The 26410-nt window shown below is 37.1% G+C and overlaps 1 protein-coding gene across 1 annotated transcript in view; it reads right to left on the bottom strand.

Moving 5' to 3' along the window:
• LOC145672053 (rho guanine nucleotide exchange factor 10) overlaps positions 1 to 15836 on the bottom strand; it is a 423449-nt gene extending 407613 nt beyond the window's left edge. The window contains exon 1 of the mRNA XM_081741266.1: positions 15521 to 15836. The gene's annotated coding sequence lies outside the window, so the exon portion shown is untranslated. The remainder of the gene's footprint in view (positions 1 to 15520) is intronic.
• Positions 15837 to 26410: the final 10574 nt, after the last annotated feature.

Here is a 26410-nt window from a genome sequence, read left to right as displayed (position 1 = left end):
GATCATTTTCAAAAAATCATTATTCAAATCTCACAGTGGCTAACCTCAAACTCAGAACATTTCACGAGAGCTTCATGTTATCAGCTCTTTTTGTTCGAAAAAAAGAAAAAGTCCAAACCCGCACATAGTCTATAAAATTTCCACTCTTTTAAGAGGGATTATTAATGTTCCTCCCCAAACTCGAAGACTGCAAACCTTACCAGTTGCCAGCTGGTCGATTTTCGCAGACAACCTAAGCACCTGCTTGTCTTCACAATACTTGCTGCATCCACAAACGGAAATCAGCTGCTCACTCGTTTGTGAATTCAACTGTTCTCGCTGTTCACGGAAGTATAACAAATACGAAAACAAGAGTTTAATATTTCGATAACCACAACTACAACAGTTTACAATTTTATAACGAAACCGCACATAAAACAAAAAATAATCAGGAGATGTATATTCAAAGCATGGAAGATTATAGCTGGTATCAGCATAGGATAACACGCGCCAAGCAAGTGTCTATATCAGGGGCGGATCCAGGACCGACTTCTGGGGGGAGGGCGGTGGGTTGTCATACTGCTACTTTTAAGGGCTCCAAACTTTGGGATGGGTTTTATTTATATATATAAAATAAGAAAGCTTCCTCTTCTGGGGGGGGGGCGATCGCCCCGATCGCCCCTGGTCTATATAACGGTACAGGCCGTTATTATGTATACCATGAAAACAGTTCACTAACCTAAACGAACTTGAGGTATGCTCTATAAATATGTGTGCACTAATTGTAATTAATTGATTGGTTGGTTGGACTCATGTTATGCGTCCCTTTCAATACTGAAGCAATATGAGACCAGAGCCGTAGTTAGAGGTTTTGGCGCCCGGGACGAAGTAGAATTCGGCTCCCCTATACTCACCTTACAAAGTTTTTATTATTATTATTATTATTATTATTATTATTATTATTATTATTATTATTATTATTATTATTATTATTATTATTATTATTATTATTATGTACAAATAAGAGAAGCGGCGTTTATTGTTATACTACGCTTAATTTTTTATTTAACGCTAAAGCGTGTCATTATGTGTAACAGCTGCTTTCAAGGGGCTTATTTTGGACTTCTTGTTAAACTTGACAAAACTACCTTTGGTTGTATAAAAAGCCACTTGAAGAATAGTTATGGAAATTTACAATTATTTACAACGTTTCATACTATCGATAAGAAATTAAATTTCGATGTATTAGAAACTGTGTGCTTTTAAAATGTTCAAAATGGGTGTCACAAATTTTATTCTTATGTGACCACACACAGCAAAAAATGGAGTTAAACAACACAAAAATGACTACCACTTTGGCGTGTTACTTGTGTGTCAATTGAACACCAAGCATTTTTTTTTTTTTAAATTTTTTTTTTACAATGCAAGAACCCGTAGAAGGGAATACCTTCTCTTGGGAGTGGAGTTATGCGTAAGGGGAACAAAGGATAAGTTGGATGGACTAAGAGGTTTAAACACCAAGCACATCACTTTCAGAGCATATCAGAAATACCTCGTTACTGGCTGTGAGTATTTGAATTGTTTTTTATAGCTTGGTATGAGCAAAGCTTTGTGAAATATATTTCGCTTTCGTGGCAAGTAACTAACAACAGTTTATGTTTCTTGTAATCGGTCACAATAATATTGTTGTAAACCTGTAAATCATCTGACAACAGTTACACAGACAAACTGTGCTTCCATCTATTTTCTTTATCTGTCATTCTCGTGTCTTAGCACTTATGAACATAAGATGGCAGAACTGTTGCCTATGTAACTGTTGTCAGACGATTCACAGGTTTACAACAATATTTATTGTAACAGACAGTGTGCGAATTGAAAAATTTACCCAGGGGGGATGAATTTCACCCTTATATACATACTAACTAACCCTTATATATATACTAACAAGTACAAAACAGTTGAGATGTGAGATCTTTCATAGATTCTCACTCAAGTAATATTTAGGTTAGCTACGCAAAGTAAGAATTGTTCCCTTTTTCTATCTTATCTTTATGTCTATTTAAAAATACTCCAGAGGGGGAAAAAGTTATCCCTGCCAGGGATAAAATTTTTCTTCTCCAGGGTGGGAAAGATTTTTGTCAGGGGGGGAAATCCCTGGCATCCGCCCCGCCAATTCGCACCCTGGTAACAGATTACAGAAAACATAGAACATTACGGTATTCGTTACTTGGCATAAGTGCCAAATATATTTCGCAAAGCTTTGCTCATATTAAACGATAAATACCAATGCAAATTCTCTTAGGTAGTAACAAGTTATTTCTATGCTCGCAAGGCGATGTGTTTGGTGCTAAATTAACACGCTAGTAACACGCTAAAGTGGTAGTGATTTTGAGTTGTTTCAACGCCTCATTTTTTACAGTGTATAAATAGGATTTTAATTTCGATTGTTTTACGATATGTTAAACTATCGGAGAAGGTATTGATTGTGAACAATCGGACAAGGTGTTCGGACATTTTAGTAACAAAAGAAGGACGTTACTATGAATATACATAATGTGTAATTGAGTTGTTGTAGGAATGTGAGCCATAACTGACTGATGTTGTTCGGATGTTTAAGAGAAGTTAAGGGTTTTCACTACAGTGAAATTAAAATCTTCAAAACAAATAAAAATATTCGAAAAGCAGAAACGTAGTGAACTAGACTATACGATTTTGCATGTGATACCATTACCACAACTCATCTATCTGCTTTCGATTTGCAACTGTAGATAGATTTAGCATTTTTTGCGGATTCTGTAAATAGCAGCATAGCAAAAGCAGATAGGTGAATTGTGTTAAAGATATCACATGCAGAATCGTATTATCTAGTTCACTACGTTTCTGCTTTTCGAATATTTCTATTTGTTTTGAAGATATTGCAGAAAAACTCTAAAATTAGCGGTAGTTTAATTTCGCTTAAGAGTCAAGTTTGGCTATTTGTTGTTGAAAGTTTTAGATTGCGAGCGGAGAGAGCAAGAAAATTTTTAACAAATCTATTTATTTGCTAACCGACGTCAATATTGATTTAATAGGACGCTAATACTTTTTTCAGGGCAACGCGTCGTTTACTTATTTCCAACACTTGTTCTTTCTTCTTGCTCGTTCAGCGCCCCTTTGCCATCAGCGCCCGGAGCAACCCCCCTTGCTACGGTTCTGATGAAACGTAGAGCTAGAGCTTAACATCAGATCCAAACTACATGAACTTTCACAGGGAATCGAACCCTGGGTTTCCCACGCCGAAGTTACGTAAAATAAACATGCAATTAAAAAAAAAACGGTGTGACAAACATATTCGCATTTGAAGGCGGCGTTCGAAGTTCCCTTTAAATGCTGCCAGCAAATGAGAGGCCAGCGGTATTGCCACGTTTACTTTGTACACATCCACGTCTATCCTCTGTCACCTAATCACGCTGTAGTTTGTCAGTTTAGCCATAACCACACCCCTTAGCATTCGGCAACGTAGCGTCAGAGCCTGCGTTTAGCTGAAATGCCAAGATATTTTGTCACAGGCTTTAAGAGGCCTCATCACTGCGAAATTAAAATACCGCTAATTTTACAGTAATTATGTGATATCTTCAAATAGATAAAAGATAATCGAAAAGTGGAACAAGACCTCCCTAGACAATATTATTTTGCGTGAGATACCGTTATCACGACTCATTTATCTGCTTTCGATTTCCAGCCATTTAGAAAATCGGCATTTATTTTCGCGTTTCTTAATAACAGCAAACGAAAAGCTACTAGGTGACTCGTGATAACGGTACCTCATGCAAAATAACATCGTCTAGGGAGGTCTTGATCCACTTTTCGATTATATTTTATCTATTTGAAGATATCACATAAATACTGTAAAATTAGCGGTATTTTAATTTCGCAGTGATAGAGACTCTTAATTGGTTTTGGTTATTTTCAATGTTAGATAGTTTTCTTGTTTTATAAAAATACAACCACGTTGCCCTGTGATAGAAAAAAATCAAATGTACGTCCCGGTTTATGCTGTGTAGGTTAAAGCTCGGTGATGATGAGGATGTATGAAATAGTAGGTGGGTTGGATAATCACAAACAACCCATAGTGTCCAATCTATAGTTTTCGGAATCGCTCAGATTAATAGTGACACTCCCGATATCGTTTATAACTAAATGTTTAGGGGTTGGAGTGGGGAAGGGATTGCGTGTAAAAATAATTGAAAATGACTGATAATAGTGTTCAATCGATAGTTTTCAGTATTGAATTTGCAGTATAGGTGTTTACCCTAGACTTAAGATATGAAATGGGGGACGCGGTGGCTCAGTGGTAGAGCGTTCACCTCTGGTGCTTGGGGTCCCGGGTTCGATCCCAGCCCCCGCCAAGTGAACTTTGTGGTGGACAAACACCGTGTGCGTGGGTTTTCTCGGGGTTCTCCCGTTTCCTCCCACTTGCTTCATTCCACCATTTCATTCATCACTCATCATCACCGTCTCGTTTAGCCTAACCGGCATAACCGTGGGACGTAAAACTCAAAAGATTTCATTTCATTTTCATTTTTAAGATATGAAATGAAACTCATTTATTTTAACGCTCGCGCTTTGTCTTCATCAACCAAACCAGTTGGCGTAACATTCCATTTTGTGGGTACGAGACTGCTCCAGTGCCATCTGATAGCGATTGCCTGAACTATGTCCAGCCTAGTGGCGCGCTACGACGCCCTGTCCTTAAGGTTATTGTAAAGGGCTAAGTTTTGCCGATAGATGCCACTACAGTCTTTGTATCTCTCCCATGTATGTATTTACCTTTCACAAAAATTTACAATTTCTTTTATAAATTTCAACCTAGAGACTTCAAATTTTTAGAGAAGGAACTTCATAACTTATTAAAGGGAACAATCCATGCCGATTTTTTTATTTAGAATTTTCTGCATTGTTGAAACAGTTCCATTGTTAAAGGTTTGGATATCCATTTCAACAATCAAGCCATTTCAACAATGATGAAAATTGTAAATAAAGAATGAGCATGGATTATTGCCTTCGATAGATTATAAAGTTCCTTTTCTAAAAATTTGAAGTCTGTAGGTTGAAATTTGTAAGAGAAATCGTGAATTTTCGTGAAAGATAAAAAAAAATACATGGGAGAGATACGAAGACGGTAGTGCCATCTATCGACAAACTTGTCCCTTTAAACCAACCTTAACAGCGCCATCAGAGGCTTTCTAGACCTAGTGGCTCCCCAGTTTGCCTCACGACGCCGGGGGTGACGCGAAAATTGGGAAGTTCGGGCCGGGAATCGAACCAGGCCCGTATCCACGGGGGGCAAGGGGGCGAGCCCCGTAAACTTTGGCTGGTCCCCCTAAAAGCTTCACGGTAGGCTTGCAAATGAACTATAATATGGTGATTAAGTACAATAGGATTGAGTCGCCCCCCCCTAAAATTTTGGGGTGGCTACGGGCCTGAATCGAACCCAGAACCACGTGGACACGAACGAGTCCAACCCTCTAACCGCTAGATTACGGTGTCCCCTTGTCTTCACCGAAAACTAAATCACCTGTTCTAAATTTCTCCCTCCCTGCTTCTATATTTGATACAGACAGCGAGTTGTACGGACAGGAGGAAGATTTCCTAAGTAGTAAAAGTAAATCATAACCCTTATTAAAATGGAATACAGCTTCACACAACTGAAGAACACCTGTCGTATGGTCTTCAGTTGAGATAAACTGTGAAAAATTGTTTCGGAATATTAGTTCTATAATGAAAAGTAGGGAAAAGGACTCTTTATGAATAACTGCAGTTGGTCGTCCCCCTGCGTTCGTGGCAGCCAGAGTTACACACATCTGTGGAATAAAAAGTAGAAAATCGACACAGCCCGAGCGCGACAGAAGCCATGCGTTCTCAGCATGTGTCAAAAGACTCGCCGATGCATTCTTCCAAAAATAAACCACGTTTTCCTTTTAAAAACCAAGCCGTGTTGCTGTGCGCGTCCATCTATACAATACACCACACTTATAACAATGTCATTTTCTTAGTCTTCTTCTGAATTATAAGCGTACATATTGACATTTTCCCTAATTTCCAAGTCAATTATAGTTCAGCTACTTTAAATGAAAAATTGAATAAATATAGCGGATATTTATCAAAATAAACAACGATCTAACAATGTAAAACACTCATTCTACTCGATGGAAGGCAATCTTCCATTGATCAATCCGACATACGAAATGCCTTCTTATTAATGTACTTTCCTAGCAACAACAAAAAAAAAAAAAAAAAAAAGTAAAATCCCGATCAAACGGATAAATTCGAGAGAACAGGTGTTTCAAAATTGTTCGATCCCTTCCTCCTAAGCCTTCGGATCGTCTGGAACTTTCCTACACGCTAGCGACATCTCTTGGCGCCAGGGAGGAGACAGTGCAGCTATGCTGGTGGAGGGAATAGTATTTCTTAACCCTTTTAAACCATAGCCTTTTTAAGGTAAATTATAAATTTTCAGTCAAGCAGCTACATCATCATTCCTATTTATCCTAGGATCATGGTTTGTACCTCATTCTCTTCAGAACAAAACAGCCTTTCAAACGGTACCATTCACATTTCCCCATCATGCCCCTGAGGCGGGAAATTTTGAGGAAAATCGGGTGTTTTTTCTGAATTTTGAGCCCCTCTGGACCCCACCTGTGTTAACACATAGATCTCAAAATCAACCAAACAATAGTAAGGGATGTACTAAATTTCAAGCTTCTATCTTGAAAAGTAAGGGCGGAAAAAAATATTTACTAATGAGCCCCACAATCCCCACATTACTCAAAAAGATCCGGATGTAATACAAAAATTTCCTGAGACATCCCTATTTATCCTAGGGTCATGGTTCGTACATTATTCACTTCGGAATAGAACACTTTCAAACGGTACCATTCACATTTTCCCATCATGCCCCTGAGGCGGGAAATTTTAAGAGAAATTGGGTGTTTTTTCTGAATTTTGAGCCCCTCTGGACCCCACCTGTGTTAACACATAAATCTCAAAATCAACCAAACAATAGTAAGGGATGTACTAAATTTCAAGCTTCTATCTTGAAAAGTAAGGGCGGAAAAATATTTACTAATGAGCCCCACAATCCCCACATTACTCAAAAAGATCCGGATGTAATACAAAAATTTCCTGCGACATCCCTATTTATCCTAGGGTCATGGTTCGTACATTATTCACTTCGGAATAGAACACTTTCAAACGGTACCATTCACATTTTCCCATCATGCCCCTGAGGCGGGAAATTTTAAGAGAAATTGGGTGTTTTTTCTGAATTTTGAGCCCCTCTGGACCCCACCTGTGTTAACACATAAATCTCAAAATCAACCAAACAATAGTAAGGGATGTACTAAATTTCAAGCTTCTATCTTGAAAAGTAAGGGCGGAAAAATATTTACTAATGAGCCCCACAATCCCCACATTACTCAAAAAGATCCGGATGTAATGCAAAAATTTCCTGAGACATCCCTATTTATCCTAGGGTCATGGTTCATACATCATTCACTTCGGAATAGAACAGACTTTCAAACGGTACCATTCACGTATCTCCATCATGTATCTGAGTCACGAAAATCGTGAAAAAAGGGATTTTTTGTTTTAAAAAAATATCCCTTTCTTTTACCTTTTTGACCCTATGAACCCTCCTGTTTTAATGCAGAGATGTGTAAAAAAAATCTAAAAAATACTACAGGTTGCACTGAATGTGTGTGCAAAATTTCAATCTGCTAAGTGCAAAAGTAAGCCCGCCAAAAATAATATAAATAGGCCTAAAAAATTTCTTTGTTTCAAGTTATGACATCATCACACCGTATGTCTCCATGCAGAAAGGCGTGAAACCATACGTAACGTGTTCTACAATGACTCTATGCTTGAAAAAACAAACAAACAAAAAACCGAAGTAAAAAGCTTTACTGGTACTTTTTTAGTCGAATAATGAAAACCAGTGCCGTGCCCCGTGCCGTGAAAAATCGGCGGATGTCGTAAAACTTCGGACTACTATGTGTACTGATAAATGTATAAAATATGGACTGTTTTGTGTAGTGATAAAGTGCTGTAGAGAATGTATTTACGAAATATACATGGAATAGGATGTCAAGTTCTGTTCTTAAATATACAATAAAAGAAGTTATTAACAAACAGGCATGTTTCTATATTCTTTAAACATTATTTATGACTTGAATCTATTGTTTTAATTGTATTGAGTATTTATCTTCATTATTTCATGTTACATTTAGTGCCTATTTTTTGAATTGTAAGTGCCTATTTTCCAGGTTTTGACACCTAAACATCCGGTCTCTAGAGCATTTTTATTTCAACTGTGTCCCTTCTGGCGCTGCTGTCGACGGGTGCTTTCCCGTATCTCCCTCGAAAGAGGAGGGGCAAGTTGCTGCGGCCGAGATCCTTCACTTGTTGGATGCGGAAGCGTTGCCACAACGAACTATTTCACGGACTTCGCTGTGAATTTTCTTCTTAGCCATTCTTAGTAGCCTATGATCTTCACTCGTCAAGACCAAATGACTAAATGATAAATTGGCAACACAGTTGAGGATATTCACTCCTTTTCCGTAAGCAAAGAGAGGGTTTCCTTCATTAGAAATTGGCGAGGGGTGGGGCAGAAGTATGTTTCGCATATTTTCCGAGGGCACACTTTAAATAGGCGGGCTCTAGTAACAAGATGCTTGAACTTTACTTATATCGGTGAAGAATCTTGCCCTACTCCCAAGTACCACGCAAAATTTAAAATTACACTGATTCCTTTTCCAACATTTTCTGAACAAAGACTTATTAAAATTGTAAGATTTCATATCATGACTCCGATGGTAAAAAAAAGACCTTAAACTGAATAAATAAACAAAATTTGCTCCTCCAAAAAGAAAGGAAAGAAAAAAATACTAGAGTTACGAACAACCACAAAAGTTACTAAAGTATAAAATTAATACTGGATATCTTTGTATTTAGAATGTAATTATACCATCCTTAGGCCTGAAAAATTCAGATAAATTATACTAGCTAAACTTGGGAAGGCAATTTAAGCTACGGACATAATTGTCTTGGACTAAAAACACATCTGCATGCAATTATGAAAACACGTGGCACAGCTAATATTTATATAAACCCCTCCCCCTCTGGGAAGAGAACACATTTTGTGGGAAGTATCACACAGAGAGTGAGGAGTCTCTTCTTTTCTTCTCCCCTCCCCCCACTGTTATTATCGTCTTATGCTTAATGACGTACCGCGTTTAAATAGCTAATTCGAAATCTCGAAAAATTAATTTACGCTGAAGTGGAAACGTTTGTTGTCTTTGTGTATGGGTACATGATAAATGATACGTACTGATGAGACAACAACTGCTATTCCACAGTTTCACACAGACTTTCCCATAGTTAACAAAGTAACCTGAACGTCTAAAGACGCAACCACCATGCGCTGGTCTGGTATTATTTGTTCGAGTTTATAATAATAATAATAATAATAATAATAATAATAATAATAATAATAATAATAATAATAATAATAATAATAATGTAATTTCTAGTTTAAGGTTCCATGCAGTAGCGTAGCCAGAATGTGTGTTTGGGGGGGGGGCAAATGCTGTTGTAGGTACATATAGAAAAATTACAAACAAAAAATATATAAACATAAAATTTTATAAAAAATTACAAATATCAAAGTACGAAAGTACATTGACGGACCTCTTTGGGGGCCCGGCCCCTCTGGGCCCCCCCCTTCCCTACGCCACTGGTTCCATGGTTAAGTCCTATACGTTAAAGAAAACGCATAATTAAAGTTGGTGGAATGCGAGTGGGGGAGAAAATCCCAGGAACACGATGTTGTCCATCATAAACTTGCGTGTCCGGAAATCGAACCAGGGAGGGGAACGGTGGCTCAGTGGTAGAGCGCTTACTTCTCGCGATTCGGGTTTTTGGTTCGATTCCTGACCAAGTTTGTGGTGGGCAAAAACGTGCCCGTAGATTTTCTCATGTTTCTCCCACATTCTCATTCCACTAATCCTTCTATCATAATTTACTTGCTTTATTCATTCGTCTCTTTTAACCGAACAAGCATAATTGTGGGACGTTAAGAGTCTTCATCCCGGCGAAATTAAAATACCGCTAATTTTACAGTAATTATGTGATATCTTCAAATAGATAAAAGATAATTGAAATATGGAACAAAAGCGCCCTAGACAATATTATTTTGCGTGAGGTACCGTTATCACAAGTCACCTAGTGGCTTTCCGTTTTCAGCTGTTTAGAAACGCGAAAATAAATGCGATTTTCAAAATGGCTTGAAATCCAAAGCAGATAAGTAAGTCGTGATAACGGTTTCTCATGTAAAATGATATTGTCTAGGGTGCTCTTGTTCCACATTTCGATTATCTTTTATCTATTTGAAGATATGACATAATTACTGTAAAATCAGCGGTATTTTAATTTCGCCGGAATGAAGACACTTAAATTGAAAGATTTTCATTTTCGAACCAGCGACCCCTCACAGAAGAGATGACAGCTCGACAGCTGTAGCACTGACGCACCGTACTCTCATTTTTTTATTATTACTATTATTAACAATGTTATTACTACGACTATTTTTAATCGTCCCAGCTGGTCTAATGACTACTGCGTGTGCCTTTGGTGTACATGATCTCGGCTTCGAATCCCGGTGGAAGAGCACAAAAATTTAATTTTACAAACATTCACTTTTATTAATAGTTCGTCGCCAGAAGCCTAAAGGGCATAACCGTAGAACGTTAAACTAAAAAAGAAAAAAGAAAAGAAAATCATTTTTATGATTGTTTTAGAGTGGAATTATCTAGATAGATTTTGTTTTAGGGTGGAATTATCTAGATAGATTTTGTTTTAGGGTGGAATTATCTAGATAGATTTTGTTTTAGGGTGGAATTATCTAGATAGATTTTGTTTTAGGGTGGAATTATCTAGATAGATTTTGTTTTAGGGTGGAATTATCTAGATAGAGTTTGTTTTAGGGTGGAATTAGCTAGGTAGATTTGGTTCTGCGACGGTGATCAACGTTGAAACCGCAAGCAGTGGTCGAAGTGAGACGGTATGCGGTGGTATGTCATACCGCCTGTGGATTTTCCGTGACGAAGACATACCGCCTCTGGTTTTTCAGTGGTCAGGACATACCGTCACTGGAGAATAGATACTAAATATCTTTAATAAACCCATTTTTATACACAGTAATTGACGAATAACTGTGCATATAAAAAACATTTTATTTCTTATGTAGGAATAATTTCTAAGTTGACAACACCGACATTTTTGTTTGTAAAATGAGATGTCTTCAAAGAAGTTCATCTATTAGTTTGATGTACCATATTGAATTATTTCTTTCTTATGTATGGTGTGTTTTTGTCTGAATGCATATAAATGTCGTGTTTTGAGCATGGGCGGATCTTCCGGGGATTTGGAATACTCCTCAGTCAAGTGGGGGGCTGGCAGTTTTCCCGCAGGAAATTGTTAATATAAAAACTCGGTTTTTGAGAATTTTCGTGCACAATTCTCTATAATGCAACATAAGGGGATATTTTTTTTTAATTTTCTTTTCAGAGAGTTGTTGGCGGAGGATCAAAGTCTCTTTATGTCCCTCCCTCCCGTAACTACAGAGAAACTCTCCAATGGTTTCTAGTCAGTATGTAAATTGAATGCATCTTTTAGGCAACATATACCATCACTGTATCTCAACATTTAGATAGATGTTATGTCCAGTGAAAATCAAAATAAAACATACCGCCTCTGCTTATTTCCATTTCGAACACTGACCGGAAGTGATTGATTTCTACCACTTTCGGTTTGAATAAAGGGCTAACGGAAAACACGTAACCAATTCCTGGGGCGCTGAGTAGGGGTGGATGCAGGACGGACTTCCGGGGGGGCAGTGGGTTGTAATACTGCTACTTTTAAGAGCTCCAAACTCTGGGATGGGTTTTATTTATATATAAAATAAGAAAGTTTTCTCTTCTGGGGGGGGATTGTCCCCTCTGGATCCGCTCCTGGCGCTGAATCCATTCCAAAATACTATTTCTCGATATAACTTCTGATACCTGTCGACAGACAGACGGACGGACACAGTAGTTCTATAACACTTCCGACAGTTATGCCCAGCATAGCTGGGAAGTCTAAATTATCTAATAAGAAATACTCGTATGTGTACTTATACATATTACAACTCAAATTTTCACTTTATTTAAGCCAAGACTATTGCACCAAATTCGATAAAGTCTTCAATGTCTTTGCTGGGATCAAGAAAATTGCAGACTGTTTATTGTCACACTTAGACTCCAGTTTATTAAAATGGTTAAAAAAAAAAAAAAAAAAAGAGAGAGAGAGAGAGAGAGAGAAGTAAGGTCCGTGTAAAATTGAATAACATACTGTTGTATATTTTCTAGTAAAATTACAACGTCAACTTGCAAAGGCGCTGTCAGTCTTACGTTGTTAAATTACGGTTGCTAATGAATTATTATTATTATTATTATTATTATTATTATTATTATTATTATTATTATTATTATTATTATTATTATTATTATTATTATTATTATTATTATTATTATAAAATTACGGGTAGGAGGAGAAGTCTAAACATGCCATTAATACTGCATATCTGAGGTTGCTTGATTTGGAGTTTAAATCAAGAGTCCTGCTCAGTACGGAATCTACATGAGACGTGGATCTACAGTTTAACGTAAGATCCCAACAACGCCACTTGGAATGGAATCCGGGTCATCAGGGTTAAAGCCGTGCGTACGCTAATCATATAACCACGAGGGATTCCGAGTATAAGGGTTTATATTACTATTCAATGCATTGCTGAGAAATATTTTATGATTGCCGGTAATTGCAAGGCAATATACATCCTCCTCCAGATGCTTGGGAGCAATACCCCTAAATTTGTCATTCTCTCTCCTCTTAAAAGAAAACACGGGAGTTTGTTGTAGCAAAATCAAGATAGCTTGATTTGTAGCCAGTGGCGGCTTTAGTGGGTAGGTCGGATAGGCACGGGCCTACCCCAAAATTTTGAAAAATACATAAACGCTAAAAGATATACCATAATTACGAGAACTATATTTTCCACTATTTATATTAATGGTAGATTTAACAAATAGCACCAACCACTACTGTAAAAGTAATTTCCTATTGTCATTATTCAATCAAATATGTATAAGTATCCATAAGCGAGGAAGCGAGTCTACTCAAAATTAAAATCCTAAAGCAGCCCCTGTTTGTAGCCTAAATTGTATTCAATTTCAGAACTTTGCCGTGCTTACAACCATTATTATGGTATAATCAGGGCCGGCGCTAGAAGTTTTGCCGCCCTGTGCGATACTTTCACATGCATGCCTTGATTATTTTCTTTTTTTTAAATTTTGCCGCCCCTGAATTCTTTTCTTTTTTAATTTTGCCGCTCATCAGACTTGCCGCCCTGGGCGATGGCACGGCTCCACCCCCCTTTGCGCCGGCCCTGGGTATAATTATAGTTCGACTGTGACATTTTCAATGGAAAATTGCCCCTCCCCCAAAAAAATAATGGACGCAATCTGCTCCCTAAAACCATGCTGTGAGCACTCCTGAACGGATTATATACGGTAAGGTATATGCAGATATATTATGCGTCATATATGCATCATAATACACATTTCAATATTATCTAAAATACCAACAATACGAAGTTGGGTGCTCGAATCTTTTTCCCTTGATAAAATTCTGTGTACGCCACTAGCTTTCGGAATTCCACCTGAGTCAAAAGACTGAGGGTTGTTTTAACTGTCCGGGCGAACAATAGTCACCTTACCTATACCTTCTAAATAAAGCCTGAACTAATATTAGTTATTTTTTTTAAAAAAAATATGTTATTACAGATACATTATTTTGAATACAGTAATTATCCGTATTGAACTTCTGATCAATTTAGCGGACCAAATCCACAACTGTACAAACGAAAAGTGAATACTTACAATATGCCTTGAAAGGGGCCGGTTTATAACAAAAATCGGATTTTGTTGGGGTTTTCTGTTGTTATTGATTTGCTATTGTTTGTGTTGGTGTCTTATCTGAAAACTTTACATACAAATAAATAAATAATACCATGGATCAAGTATTGAATTATTTTTTTTGGGCTTTAGAAATAACTGGGTTACTTTCAACATCTATAACCAAAAATCTTTCAATTGTCTTGCATGTGAGTCTAGGTGTCACATTTAGGCTATATATTTCGTAGGAAGTCAAGTATATAAATATTCCTACACTGGTAGCCACGTCAGTAAAATAAATAAATAAACTAACTTGTATCACTTTAAATTAAAGAAAATTTACCTAATATAAATTCTTGTTATAATAATTACCTAGTGTATTAGTGAAGTTTTCTTTTGTTAGTTTGAAAGGATAAAATTTGAACTTTTACCGGGGGTGGTTTCTCTCAAATTTCTTCCTTGATGCTGCAGAAGAATCATGGCATATTCAAAGTTACAGAGCTACATTGGGTTTTTGAGATAATCCATACTCAATACGTTATTTGATATAACTTGCGAAAGCAAGAGCATTTCGCTAAACCATTCTTCACAAGAAAATCTTCGCAGTATTAAAACAAGATTCTCGGACCAATATGTGGATCTCATAATCATAAAATTACTCAATACACTTCAGGTGGAATAAGATCATGATGTGGTACAAAGTGAAGCAACAATTACATTCCACAGGTCTCTGCTTATAATATTGATAATTGTATAGTAAGTTGGGGTTCCTCCCCCCCAGCCCAAAATGTAGGGAGGCCCCGGTAGAAGTTAGGGGGGCGATCCAACCATATTATAGTTCATTTGTAAGCTTATCGTGAAAATTTTAGGGGTCCCGGCCTCCCTAGACCCCCTGTGGATACGGACCTGCTCCCCCTTACGGTCAAGTCGTACTTCTGTAAATTTTACTGACATACTCCTTACAAAAGCTACTGAATGGTTCTGATTTCCCTCACCCCACCACACCCCCTTCATGTCGTAACCATCTTTATACATTTTTATTTCAATGTTTGGTTGGTAACTGGTTTAAATGTTTCAACTTCGCCACCCTTTCCTTCTTCCCCAAAATTGCACAAATACTATTCTAAATTACATATCCTAATAGTATACGAGATTATAGTGTTCACAGTTAAGAATTACTTTCATCCAACGTTAAACATTTTAAATTAAAAATTCTTCTGCTTTGTGCTAGGAGTGTAAAAAAAAAAATCATTAAACAATTCGTTTCATTTTAGTATATTGTCAAAGTTTTCTTCAATTTTTTAGTTATTTTTTTCTTTACTTTATTACAGAAAATAAATAACTGAAGAAAGACCAAATGGAATGTAAAATTGTAATCCCGCTACCACGTAAAGCACAGTGAAATAAATGTTGATCACTGTATGTTTTCTTTTTTTTTCGAAACGAAAAAAAAGTTCCACTTTTAAAAAGCCTTGGGTTCAGACAGAACACGTCGCTCTGACGAACTTGGTACTTACCTTCAGTATTAAAAAACCGGTTTTCCTGAAGATCCAACGAATGACGGGAACTTAAAATAACTGAAATTATGTCACACAACACTGAAAAACCGAAAACTCCACACTAGTCATTCAAAAGCTAAAACACTGTCACTTCCACCCGCTAAACCGGGAACAACAACTAACCCACCAAGAAACAGCCACCCTTGCGAAATACCTTCGCTCACTCAACAGGTGGCCATGATCAGTACTCGAAGGGGAGCACCTTGTAAAAACTTGCTCTATTGGTCACCGCACTTCCTCTGGCCAATAGAATTGATTGTAGCTCTTCTCTATGCAGCAGCTGCACGAGGAACACTAAACGCTCGTATTGTATATCGTCGGATCGTACACTATTTCTCACGCGGTGCAAGTAGTTCGAGAAACTAAATGTAGAGGCGCTAACATTCACGAGTTGTCACTGCATAGTGGTTCTTCATTTTAAGTTCAGATGGCCCCACTGTTCGGTCCACGCAACGAAGTTTCAATGTTGCCATATTACTTACATTTGAACTATAACTTTTTGGAAAGTAAAATTAAAATTTTATTTGAGTTAGTACGTCTAGGCCTCTAAGCATGGGCGGAGTTATGGGGGGGGGGCATTGCCCCCCAACTTTTTGACAAAAAATAAAGATGCCACCTATAAGATCCTTCAATCCTCATTTATGTTTACCGTGCCCCCCCAACAGGTAAAAGGTCTGCCCACCAAGCAAACAATAACTAACTCCAGCCATGCCTCTAGGGCAATATTCCCAACATTGTTTGACTTACGACACACTTTTTACTGAACGCTAACAACATTCTGAAGCACTTAATTTCATTTTTGTTATTTTGTTAATAAAAATCATACCAGGGCTGCCAACTTTTCAAACCTGCTCACCCGTATATTCACAGCTTCTTGAGTTGAGTTGATTTTGAGTTTAACGTCCCTTTCAGCAGCGAGGCTATGTGAGATGGGACCTACTCATTAGCGGGAAATCCGAATCACATGAGCTCCCTCCGGGAATCGAACCCGGGTGTCCAATACCGAAAGCGCATACGCTAATAGCTTAGCCACGAAAGCATACACAGTTTGAGTCCTCCACATTCAATTTCGTTAAATTAGAACCTTATTTCAGTTAAACACATCCATGTTTTTTTTTTTAAAAAAAAAAAAGTCTATGTTTAAATATATTTGTTGGAAAAACAAAATAAAATTGATTTGAAACTGTAATTAGCATTAATTTCTGAACAGACTGAAACTTATACCCGTTTTCATTTTTAGCACTTTTCAATACAGCAGGATTCTTTTTTAAATAAAAGTAAAATTCTTTGCAGATCATGTGAAATTTAATTTTTACCATTAGTTCAGATTTCAGTAAATTTTTAGACATACAGTTTCTTGCATCAGTTCAAGCATTTCTCATCATAGTAAATACTTTTTTTACAAAGCACCTTGCATTGCTTGCAATTATTGATAATACAAATGCAGCTAAATTAAACAACCCTGAGTCAGGTAGGTATAGCTTGAAAAACTTTGAACCATTTACAACAAAGATGCAAATAAGCTAACAAATTTTATTCGCCCAACAAAAAAGCTTCTAGCCCATATCCCACAATAGAAATCATTTACTTACCTTCGGTATGATATTAAATACTCGCACGCCCTGATGAACCACTGGCGAACGGGCGAATGGTTATTTGCAGGGCCGTGCAGGGCAAGGGCGAGCGGGGCGACGGCCCCGGGCGCCGAAGTAAGGGAGGCTAAAAAAATCGGGAGAAAAAAGGGCAAAAGAAAGGAAAAATTACTTGGAATATATGTATGGGGGCGCCGTCGTATACTCTCGCCCCGGGCGCTGATTTTCCACGGCACGGCGCTGGTTATTTGCATCTATGATTTACAACTAACGGATGAAGACAGATCAATTTCGCTTTGCACTTTTTTGAAGTACTGAATTCTGAATACGACTTGTCAATGATTACGTTAACTTTAACATGATTCAAAATATAAGTAACATCAGACCAGTTGAACTTCCTCCAAATTTAATGGTTCACAATATTTGTACACGGAATTTTCGTACGAGTATAAGTACGAAAATGCCTTAACGAAGAAACCGTCAAAACCAATGTCAAAATTATTAGTTAACCCGTACATTTTGAAAAGCAACCCGTATCTGAGTTGTTAAGGGGCCGCGGTGGCTCAGTGGTAGAGCGTTCACCTCTGGTGCTAGGGGCCTCGGGTTCAAACCCTGCTCCCGCCAAGTGAACTTTGTGGTGGATAAACACCGTGTGCGTGGGTTTTCTCGGGGTTCTCCCGTTTCCTCCCACTTTCTTCATTCCACCATTTCATTCATTACTCATTATCACCGTCTCCTTTAGCCTAACCGGCATAACCGTGGGACGTAAAACTCAAAATTTCATTTCATTTCATTTCTGAGTTGTTAAATCCGTACAATACGGGTGAAACCCGTACAGTTGGCAGCCCTGAATTATACTAATCATCTCCATCATAATTATTCTGCCATTATTGCCAATTACTTGTTGCAACTGAGAAGCTTCCATGCTCCACGCTCTTCCACTAACCTCTTCTTCTTCACATACAATTTTCCTGTTTTGATATCATCTATTAATTGTAGTCTTCTTCGCCCTCTCCCTCTCTTTCCTGCCACCACACCCTCTATCGTGTCCCTTATTGAAGTTCCTTCTTAGCCAATGTCTCAACCAGTTTTTCTTCCTTTTCTTAATAATATCTACAATTGTTCTTTTCCTCCCACCATTTCTAACACACTCTCATTCGTTTTCCGCTCGACCCAGTCAACTCTTTCCATTCTTCTCCACACCCACATTTTGAAAGCTTCCAGTCATTTTTCATGATTTTTGCGTAATGTCCATGTTTGTGACTCATACAGAACAATACTCCACACAAAGCACTTTACGAGTAGTGTTTTCTCGACTGTGTATTAAAATCCTTTGACGTGGGAGATCCGGGTTCGATTCCCGGTGGGAGCTCATGCGGTTCAGATTCCATGTTAATCAGTAAGTACCGTCTCATACAGTCTCGCTGCTGAAAGGGACGTTAAATTCAAAATCCACTCCTCTCTTTATTAAAATCCCACAAAATAGTATTTTCTTCCTCTTAAAGCCTTCTTTCACCATTCCTATCCTTACTTTTATTTCATATTCTTCACAGTCCTTTCTCAAGCTTTTTTTTTAAAGCATTTTATTGATTTTGTTTTCAGGTTCCGCAACAAGCGCCATATTATCTGCAAACTGTACATCTAATCATTCTAACTCCTACCGAAATGCCGTCTTCGTTATAGGCCCTTTTCCATCATCTCTTCTATAAAAAGTTATGGTTATGGTAAAATTTGCTATTAATAAGGTGTCACTGTTATGCGTTTTGTTTAAAACTTTTGTCTGATTCAAAATGGTGGATTTGAACATGGCCGCCATCAAGGCAACTCTTACCATAGACCTAATATTTATCCACCTGGTTTTTATTTAATTATTAACATTAACACAAAATTTACAATGTGGGGTAAAGGACTAATACATATGCTGCAACAAAATTTAATTTTCCTGTAACTTTTTACCAATTGCGCGTAAATCAAAATTAACGACACCATTGTTCTTCTGATTAAATTTGCACCTTAAATCATGTATCACATGACCCTATTCCTATTTTAAAAACTTAACCTTAATTCAAAATGGCGGATTTCAAGATGGCTGCCGTCAAGTATACCCTTACTATATGACTTCCCCCTAGTCCTAATATGTACCCATATATTTGTTATTCACCTTTTGTCGTTACAAGAGGTCTTACAGAGCTTTTACCTCCAACTGTATGAAGACTATTCTGTACTTCCATGTGATGTTCTGGTAGCTGTATCTCCTAAACCCCTGGAGCTTCGCACCTATAACTTCACTGAAATACTGACCACATTTAGTACTACTTTCTCATATGTGTCTCAGTCAGCAACTCGATTCACCCAAACGTAAGGTTTACTTGTGAGCTAAGTGATAGTTTGGGTTTGGCTACACTATATATAGTTCTAAAGATATAAGGCGTACAAGAAAAATTATGATTGAAATATATTGGATCTTTTGATTCAGTATTTCCTGGAAAATTCAATTGATTAAATTTAGAAAATATCAAATTTTTAACTAATGAATTTAATCAGCTATTTAACGCATTACTTCCAAACCTTCAGATACACTAAGATTGGAAAATCCACATTCAGAAGATATCTACTAAGATGGATCAAACCCAGAGACAGATTTAAGTTTGATAAAGCAATAAGCTATTGAAGGTAATGTATTCTTTGTATGTCCAGCTATGCAACCAGTCCATGAATAACGTAGGGACTCTATATACAGAAATGAGCAAACGAGTGATATTTTAGGAAACAGGCTAGCAGTAGGGGGATCGTATTACTTGCATTATAGGAGCCTACATACCGTAGCACAAATTATTCTTGCTGCTTGTAGGTATTATTTTCATTATTTTTATCTTACAGTATATTTTGGACTTGTACATAGGCCCGTATCCAGAGGGGTCTAGGGGGGCCGGCCCCCCTAAATTTTTACTGGCCCCATCTAAAATTTTCACAGTAGGCTTGCAAATGAACTATAACATGGTGATGAACTATAATATTTTTTGATCGCCCCCCCCCCTACATTTTCGGGCTGGCTACGAGCCTGTTTGTACATCCAGTTCTCTTTTCCTTACTTTTTCGGGCCCTAAGCTATAGTTTGTTTAGCTTATACGTAATTAGCTTATACGGCACTGAACACATCTGCTACATGTTAATGTTTTTAGGTAATAATCAGCAAGTTCTGCTTACAACTTATTTTGAATATTTTCATTCGAAATTAACATATGGTATTATCTGGGAATCTATTGCACTAGTAAACGCCATATTCGTTTTGGAAAAAATAAAATCTTTTAAAGTTTATGACGAGAAATTAAACCTCGAACTGCTTGTAAACCCATATTTAAAACCTTGCAATCTTTGCTATTCCCCCTGCCTATATATATGAACTCGTAACATTGTAGGGAAAGATACACAGAAAGATACAAGTCATGGGCAGGAAGGGGCTCGAGCCCCTCCCCCCGGCTCACGAAAATGTATACATATTATAGCAAACCACGTATATTAAATACCGGAAATACCAGACTAATATAGCAACCATGGAGATACCCCCTTGAAAATTTTCGTCGAGCGCCCCTGATGCAAGCAACTTCCGGTTATTCAGATATTCCCTTGTATAATACGAGACAAAAGTTGAATCTCCCATATAGTGCTGACGTTTATAATATAGAAGAATAGCACATTTCCTATGGCAGTAAATAATTATAACAGACTCTCTGTATCTACAAAATAATAATAATAATAATAATAATAATAATAATAATAATAATAATAATAATAATAATAATAATAATAATAATAATAATAATAATAATAATAATAATAATAATAATAAACCATCAGGTTTTTATACGTGGTTAAGTGTCATACGTTTAGCTACTAGAGCATTGTTTAACCCTCACCACTTGTCTATAGTGACTAGCACGGAGACACGGCACACGTGGTCTCGGGTTCAATTCCCAGTGGGAGAGTATTTAAAAAGTCTGAACACATGTTGATGATTCGGATTCCATTTTAAACGGTAGATTCACGTCTCATAGCTTCTTTGTTGAAAAGAAGCACTTAATTTCAACAAACAAATACAATTTGAGCACTGTTTGTATTTGGCAGAAGAATGTCTCTCAGGTCCGTAACCAATAGCACAGTAATGTCTTTGAAGCTCATAACATTAGAAACTACGTATCGTCTGTAGCTTAGTTAATATATGGGATATTATTCTCAATATGTGTGTTTATACTCTATAGCTGAATTAGGGGCCGCGGTGGCTCAGTGGTAGAGCGTTCACCTCTGTTGCTTGGGGTCCCGGGTTCGATCCCAGCCCCGTCAAGTGAACTTTGTGGTGGACAAACACCGTGTGCGTGGGTTTTCTCGGGGTTCTCCCGTTTCCTCCCACTTTCTTCATTCCACCACTTAATTCATCACTCATCATCACCATCTCCTTTAGCCTAACCGGCATAACCGTGGGATGTAAAACTCAAAAATTTCATTTTTTTCTATAGCTGAATTACAATAATCCTTCAAAGGCAGCATAAAACAATATACTACAATATAGAATAAGAGGATAATGGAATGCGGTAAAAGGTTTTACGTAAATAATAGACTGCACCAAAAGGTAATAATTTTTTGTACCGGTAAACGAAAGAATATGTAAACTCATACTCAGAATGAAATCACATAATGTAACAGTAATTACAGTCCTTGTACCGACAGAAGAAAAGAGGGGGGCGCGGTGGCTCAGTGGTAGAGCGTTCACCTCCGGTGCTTGTGGTCCCTGGTTCGATCCTAGCTCGCGCCGTGTGGACTTTGTGGTGAACAAATACCGTGCTCGTGGGTTTTCTCGGGGTTCTCCCGTTTCCTCACACTTTCTTCATTCCACCATTTTATTCATTTCTCATCATCACCGTCTCCTTTAGCCTAACCGGGAAAAACGTGGGACGTAAGATTTCATTTCATTTTCGACAGAAGAAAAAGACACCACCAAAGAAAAGTTCTAACGGTGTACTAGAAACCATATATGATCAAGCATCCACTCAATATGGAAATAAGATTTTAATGTACAGCTAGGAATAAAGTATTTCTTTCAACCAACAATCGGTAAACACAGCACCCACGACACATCTAATGACAATGAAATAAAATTGATTAATTTTTCCATCTTCAAAAAAAAAAAAAAAAAAAAAAAAAAAAAGACAGTAACAAGTACAGATTTCCTCATAAAAGAATCCATACAGTCACTTGGAAATACCGTAATGGCCAGGTAGGATATCAAATAGACCATATGTTGGTAGATAACAGGCACAACAGGAATGTACTAGACGTGAGATTAAAGCGTGGAGTCCATAACAGCTCAGGCCACTATCTTGTAACAGCAAAACTAAGGTACAAAATTGTTAGAAATTGGAAGTTGAAACTAGAGGAAATACCTAGATGGGAAACCGAGAAACTAAAGAAGGAACCAGTAACTCCAAGCTTCAAAACACAGAATATAAGAAATAATGACCAGCACCATAAAGGATCAAAGGAACTATGGGAAATACTGAAGAAAGGAATAACCGAAACGGCAAAGGCACACTGGGAGAAAGAACTACGTCCAAGAGGAACAAATTGTGTGATGAATGCCAGGATACTCAAAATAACGAAAACCAAGCAAGAACCAGAATGCTGACGCACAGAGTGAGAGAGAGAAAAAAAAAGGAAAATAAAGTGGCAAGACAACAGGCAACGAAATTATTCAAGAGGATAAAGAAAGAACTTATGGAAAATTAACTACAAGAAATTCTATACTACAAATTCTCAGGCCAGACTAGAAACTTTTATAAGGAAATTAAATATGAAAAGAATTCTAAACCTTTCTCTGAACTTATCATAAACACAGAGTGAAATATAGTCAGTAACAATGAAAACATCCTGATGTCCTGGGCAGATTACTACAAAAGCACCTGGCCACCCCCTTGTTGCGACTCTGCACGACACTCAAAAGACAATTCTTTCTCAGAAGTTTCGTATAACCATATACACAATGTAATACTATCACACAATGCAATACTAACCATTTATAACAATACTATCACGGAATACTAATACTATAAATATAGCATCCATGTATTCCTTTTATTTCTTTACTTCTTCCAAGTAAGTACTTTCAATCTTCATCCATTTACACTTCTATACAAAGTACTTTTCCCCGTCAGACAGACCCGTCGTTATGTCCGTATATGTCCGTTTCATATTTTCTGTTATAGTGCTTTAAAAATAAGTAATTTTAAAATCCCGATTACATTTGTTTTGTCAAAATATGAAATACAAACTGGAAAGTAATTCCTGAAGTTAGAATTTCACAGTAAATTAACTAACTCTGTGTCCTATGGAACCCGGTGGTTCAATGCCAACTGGATCCAGTTTCTACTTTGTACTCCTATTTCTGCTAGATCCATCTTAATATTGCCCTCCCATCTGCGCCTAGGTCTTCCTAATGGTCGTTTTCCGATTGGTCTTCCAGTTAAGATTTTGAAAGCGTTTCTACTTTCTTCCATTCTAGCTATATGACCTGCCCACCTAAGCCTCCTAGACTTGACGACCCTAACAATGTTGGGTAAACCATATAAATTATGTAATTCCTCGTTATGAAATTTCCGCCATTCCCCATTTCCGTTCCTCTTGGGTCCGAATATTCGTCTCAGGATCTTGTTCTCAAATACTTTCAGTCTATGTTCTTCCCTCAGAGTAAGCGCCATGTTTCGCAACCATACAGAACAGGTAACATTATCGTTTTGTATATTTTATGCTTCTCATTCTTCGACAGAATTCACGACGACAAAAGATTTTGAACTGGATGATAACACGAATTTCCTGCTTTCAGTCGACATTTGATTTCTTCGTGGATATGGTTTTAGTCTGTTAACATTGATGGTAGATATTTGAAAGTAAATCAGATACCAGCAGTTAATTACTATCAAAATCTTAATAAATGTGCAGCAAAACAAACAATGAAAGTATAAATTTCACGTCATTTACAATGCGTTAAGAAAAATAACTTTAAAAATTACGAGAATATTTATTTTCTTACTGCGATAATACTCTGTTTCTGATCCGTTGTATACTAAGTCTACATCAATAAAATGACTATTCTTCAACAAAATGAAGAAAAATAAATGAAGGAACACACTTACCGCTTTTAACGGATTGAACTTAGTAACAGTCAGCTCATTGTGAAGGTGAACATTATGAGCATGGCGCTACGTTGCTATCTTGAAGCTATAAACGTGACTGGATGGTACCCTGTAAATTCGTGACTTAACCCTTGGAGTACCAAGATGGGGTCAATTTGATAATTTTAAGTGTACAAAATTATTCCAGAGACTCTTATAAAAGCATTCCTAGAAGACCATTTCAGCATATATTTTTTTTAATGCAATAAAAAAAATAGAAGATATCTTGCTGGGGTCAAATTGACCCCATCTTGGTACTCCAAGGGTTAAACAAAATTTACAGAATACTTCAAAATGTTTGTACACATTCGGGGTTTTAATTTTTGTATGAATTAAAAACTCGAGATAATTCGGAATTTTAAGTTAAAGGATTAAGCTTCTCAGTAGGAGACAAGTGAGCTTCCAGTTCTGAGAAGATGCTTATGAGACTAATACATTTTTACTTTCATACACTGGCTTAACTAGGAAGGAGCTCACTCGGCTCAAGTCCCCCTCCTCTCCCAGTGACACTGAAAATGAATTCTGCTTACATGAAGTATACTTCATGTGTTATCCCGATATTGCGACTTTTTTTGTACATATAATTTATCACATAAACAAGTATTGTACAGTCATGTTAAGGAAAATTACTTCTCAGAAGCTCTATATTTAACCCTTCATAAGATTTCAGCAAACCGGTTATATATTGTATTCTTAATCACTTTCAGTCCTTTCCCTGTGGCATATGCGTCGAAATTTACCATCTGTGGGTGAGAATTAAAAGCGTTTAACAAGCGAAACATGGAACTCAGAAGCTTCCAGTGTGCCAAGTTGTAGGACACAGACTCTCTTGCCGAGCCGAGCCTGTCCTTGATCGAGCTCGGCCACCAAACACTGTAATCTATATTCTTTAGACAATTGGCTACTTGCTCACCGAATTTCGTTCACATTACGCAAGTAGTTACCGAGAAATAAAGTACCATATACAAAGCAAGTAGGCGGAGCTTGTTTCTAGCGGAACACGCCCACCAAATATAGTGATCTATATTTTTAGACGATAGAATACTTAGCCACCACATTTAGTTTACATCCGGCCAGTTACCGATAAATGAAGTATCATACATACAGAAACATAGTCATACTGTAAGCTCATATTTGCTTACGCTGGAAGCTAAAAGAAGTAGATGTAGTATTACTGCTGCTTACCTTATATATAATTATATCTATATCTATCTATCTATCTATCTATCTATCTATCTATCTATCTATCTATCTAGATATATAAGGTAAGCATATAGCATATAAATATACATATAAACACACGTAACATATAAGTATACATATAAGCATACGTAAGCATATAAGTATACCTAACATAAGATATGTATATATATATGGCTCGAAATTTCAGGTCTGGTTCCTATTTTTTTCTTGCACAGGTCCAATTTATGCAAACACCTATCGCTAAACTAAAATATTTGGTCACCAATGGCGTCTTGACGATCAACAGTTTCGCTCCATATATATATATACAGGGTTAGCAAAAATAATTAATTTGTTTTGAAAAGGCTATATTTTGAAAAGTATTACATGTACACACATGAAAAATATATGAAAACCACCACAAACTCACCAAGTTTATACACTCTCTGCAAATGTTCACTCATATGTACCCTTTTGGTGACACGACACCGTCCAGACGATACTCGAAGTCTTTTTTTCTTGCTTTCCTTGCATTCTCGACAGGTACTAACCTCGCACTGCCACACCCGATCGATCAGAGAATGGACTCGTGCTGGCACACAATAAACTTGGTGAGCTTGTGGTTCTTTTAATGTATCATTCATGTGTGTACATGTAATACTTTTGAAATTATAGCCTGGCTATGCCACTGCTTTCACGTGAACTAAAATAACTTTACATTTACTTAAAGCATTTGTGGTTATACACTTCACGTTCAGTTCGAATGAAATTAACAAAATTAATATGTAAAAATGCTTTATTAAACTTTAATATAAACTATAAAAAACTGATACAAAACATGAAAGGAAAAA

Source organism: Thermobia domestica, chromosome 15 (assembly GCF_964235325.1).
Source record: "Thermobia domestica chromosome 15, izTheDome1.hap1.1, whole genome shotgun sequence".
NCBI classification, from domain to species: domain Eukaryota; kingdom Metazoa; phylum Arthropoda; class Insecta; order Zygentoma; family Lepismatidae; genus Thermobia; species Thermobia domestica.
Note: the sequence above shows the minus strand (reverse complement) of the source record. Positions and strands in the feature narration are given on the sequence as shown.